A 4455-nucleotide genomic window follows, 5' to 3' on the forward strand; every position below is an offset into this window, starting at 1 on the left:
CAGGCAGTGGGCATGCTCAGGCGATGGGTGTATTCAGGTGGTAGGCGTGGTCAGGCGGCTTCTTCAAAAACAGTCAACAGAGAGCATCTATCTTAGCTCTCAGGTGTTAGCCCTCAAACAGAGGCTGTCAGGAGTCCGATGGATGACTGAAGTGAAGAGGGGATGTAACAATTTGGCACTCAGTGAGCACCTTCTGTATACCATGACTGGCTTCATAGAACCCTCACCAAAACCAACCACAATCACCCCTCTATACCCCCATTTACAGAGAAGACAACTCCTCTGGTGTCCTCATATTCTATGATCTTCAAGGACAAAGTTGGGAAGTCCCTAAATGCTGCCTGATGACTTGACCCAAACTGTATCTGCCTCCAGACCTGCTCCGATGTCACCTGAGCATGCTCAGGAAAAGACATGCCGGCAGCCCCTCCTTAGGAACAGCAGCAGTGGGCGACAGTGAGATCAATGAGGCACATCCAGTCGTTCTCTGAGGCCCCACAGGACCAAGCTCATGTGGCACATTCTCCCTAAAGGTCCCTGCCTGCCTTTCTTCCTTTCCTGTCTTGCTTGCTATGTCTTGCTGTGGACCTCTTGGGATCACCTCCCAGACAAACTTCCAGTTCCAAGACCTTCTCCCAAGCACTGCTTTTTAGTGACCCCCAAATGAGACCAAAGGGGTACAAAGCTTGCCCAGAATTACATGGCTACTAGGTGTCAGAGTCTGGAGTTGAACTTGAGCCTCTTGGCCTCATATACGCAAGCTCCCAGTTACGCTGCTGTATGGGCGGACCTCATGGTTATCCTTGGAGATCATCACACCTTAGCCCTCTGAACTCCTTGGAAATCTCTCTCACCTTCTGCCTTCTTTCCTTCTCACTTTCACCTCTACAGAAAATCTGTAATTGAGAGTATGGAACAATTACAAAACTCAGGGCATGGGAAGCTGTGTGATGATCCTTAAAGAGGAATAAAGACATGTTTAGTGGCTTGTCACCTTTGAGCCTCCTCTTAGATGCTTCTTCCTCAACCCCACCCCCAACCCTACTCAAGTTAATTCTGTGACCTCTCATTTAACCAAAACCGAGCATCCTTGAGTGACCATACTTTCTGACCAAGTAACAGACAACAGACATCTTGCTCATCCCTCCCATCCCTAAGCTGGACCTCACAGAGACTCAGAAGATGAGTCCCAAGGGATGTAGAGAACTGTCCTTAAGAGCTAGTGATGTCCCTGACAAGCTGCTGTGAATTTTGAACTCCTGAGTAGGGTGTAAATAACAGAGACAGGTCAGGATATTAGCATAAAAAACTTTATTTCTTAATAATTCTATTTAACACTTTTCACCTCAAGGAAATATTGTTGAGTTTGGGAGGAAAAACAACGAACAAACAAAAAAGCAAATCATGTGTGAATTACTTGGGGCAATTGAAAGAAACTGAAGCTTCATGTTCTGTTAGGTGGCACACTCTCAGAAAGCCTCAACAGGGGACACCATGGGAAGGGGGCACATAAAGGAGTTTTTATCATGGGGAAGGAGGGAAGTAATCTAGAGGTTCACCAGTAGATGATGGCATTCCTATAGAGAACACAGTAGTGGAAGTGAGCTTGAGATACATGTAAAAGCAATGATGATTGCATCAGTTACACTGAACACAGGCAGTGTGCAAAGGGTGCCACTTACATCAAGATGAACGACAAGCAAAGTTCTCCCCACATACCTCAGCTAGAAAGATGTGCACAACAATGTTGAGCATGGCATCCAGGGTTTCCATGAAGACACACAACATGGAGGGGTAAACAGATCTGCCACATGTGTTAGATCTTCAATACTATGACAAAACATCTGGAAAATATACTTTCAAAGGGAAAAGGCTTCTTTGGATCAAGATTTCAGTTCATGATGCCGTGGCTTTGGGCCTGTTGCTGTACCATGCGCTATGGTGGGAGCCTGGGAAGGAGATCTGTTTGGCTTGTGCCAGCTAGGAAGTAAAGATAGAAAAAAGGGTTAAGTCCCAACAGCCTCCTCCAGGACATGGCTCCCAGACAGTCACCTAAGAGTCTGTGACCAGGCCCAGCTCCTAAAGACTCTACAGCCTTCCAGTTGCACAGATGTCAGGCTGACAACCAAGCCTTTGACACACGGGGCCTCTAAAGACGTTCAGAATCCAAACCAGATGTTTCAGGACACCCCTTTCTGACCCTGGGCATAAGTACACGGGTCTTCATAGTAGTGCTCTGCTTTACTTCTACAAAGTAAATGAAATAAAAATGGAGCAGGGGCCCCAAGTCAGTCCACTTTCTGGTTCTTCAGTGTCAAGGAGACCTGAGAGGCAACCACTGCTATAATACCAAGATGGCGCCTCTTAGCTTGTGACAAGGCATCTTATAGCCCAGTCAAGTTACTCAGGAGCAGGGACGGCATTGTAGACTCTGATGGCTAGAGCTCTGTCATCTTGACGTAATAGAGTTATTTGGGAAGGGGAAAATGCTCCCACCAGATTGGCCTGTAAGCAAGTCTATGGGGCATTTTATTGATTAATGATTGATGTGGGAGGGCCCAGCCACTGTGAGTGATTTCATCCCTGAGAAGGCAGATCTGGGAGCTATAGGAAAGCAGACTGAGCAAGTCATGAAAAAACGAACCAGTAAGAACTGGCCTCTGCTTCAGTTCCTGCCCTGACTTCTTCTGATGATGGACTGGTATGGAAATCTAAGCTGAAATAAGCTCTTTCCTCCCAAAGCTGCTTTTGGTGCTCATGGTTTATCACCATAGTTATTCAAAACAAGGCACAGATGGAGCAGAATCATCAGATGTGTGGCTTTGATCTCTGCTTATTGCTCATCCACCAAAATGAAGATGCCAATCACGGCATGACACAAAGCTGTTTGAGGAGTAAAGAAGACAGTGCCGAAAACAAGTAGTATACAGTGGCTGCCACAGAGTCAGCACTCCAAGCCATCCTGGACCTCTAGCTGAGATGCTGCAGGAACCCTCCGGGCCGGGGCCAGGTACCCGTCCCATACTAACCCAGTGTGTGCAGGGCTTCCCCTGGCTGAGTACCCTAAGTAAACACACAAGGAAAGCACAGCAGGTGCTCAAGACTTGATGAGCAAATGCCAAGGTGCTCACCCAGGCTGAAGCTCAATGGGGGAGAAGGGTGAGCTGAGCAGCAGAGGAAAATAGGGTAGTCTCGCATAGTTGTTACATAGGTGTGCCCTGTAGAGAACTTTGGGAGAAGGTAGGGAAACCCAAGCAGGGGTTCCTGAAGGAAAGAGGGTTTGTCATTTGAAAAGCTCCATGACACTCTGACTAAGCCTAAGCCTCAGGGAACATTGCAGAAAAGGGAGCAGAGCCAGAGGTTGGGGGAGATTGCTCTGTACTGTTATGCCTTCTGGGAATGGCAGGGCTGGTTTACTCATGAACTCAGAGCAGCTTTGGTTGTCAGCACAGGCCCTGCACAATATCAAGCCAGTCAATACTTCAGTATGCATGGGGCCAGGGCTCACAAGGCCCCTATGCTCAAATGAGGAACTGTTGGCAGCTGATGGCTGCCAACACCCCCATCACCCTTTCATTATCATGCATGGAGAAAGTATGCCTTTGCCCTTGTCTGGGGCTGAAGGGTCCAAAGAAAAGAAAAAAGATCAAAGTAGGAGGGGGACTTTGGGGAAGAAGACAGGTTTCCACTGGAAATCAGGAGAGAGGAAAATGAGATTAAAATGTCCCAAAGTCAGTATATACATGTATTATATTGTCAAAAACAAAACATTTCCTGTGTGTATTCATATACATTCCCATGTATACCCATACATATACTTCCATGCTCACACACATGGCTGTGTGCTATTCATATGTATACACATATGCTCTGCTTTAAAGCAGAAGGTCCCTGAGGGCCAAAGCACCATGTATGGAGCCTAACAGAGCAGGCTGGTCCTGACTGCTGTATCAATCACATCAGACCTGTGTGGAGCACATTACCACTCATTTTCTGTGTGCAGGAGCTGAGGTTTGGTGAAATTAAGTGGATCCTGCAATGTCTCCTTAATGGTGGTCATAGGTTTTGAACCACAGCGTAATAGAGTACCACCATTTTCCTGTCTCTACTGTCCTGGTCCAAGCCACCTTGTGCCCATTATTACCATAACAGCCACTCTGTGTACCCAGCTATCCTGGCTCTAAAATTACCATGCCACCCTTTCCCAGTCCTGGATCTCTGCTCTGATTGCCCAGAGTTCCCTTCATATGGCATCTTGAGCCAGATGTTCTGCTGGAAAGTTCCAGCAATTCCCAGGGCACTTAGAAGAAATTCCAAAGCCCTTCCAGAACCGACTGCCACCCTCCTTATGACTTCCACATGACACCCACCTCTAGAATTTGCTTGTTCTGATTACAGAAATGGATGTGTGCATTTACATACATACATACACACACACACACACACATCAGTACT

The sequence above is a fragment of the Mastomys coucha genome, unplaced genomic scaffold (assembly GCF_008632895.1).
Source record: "Mastomys coucha isolate ucsf_1 unplaced genomic scaffold, UCSF_Mcou_1 pScaffold21, whole genome shotgun sequence".
NCBI lineage: Eukaryota > Metazoa > Chordata > Mammalia > Rodentia > Muridae > Mastomys > Mastomys coucha.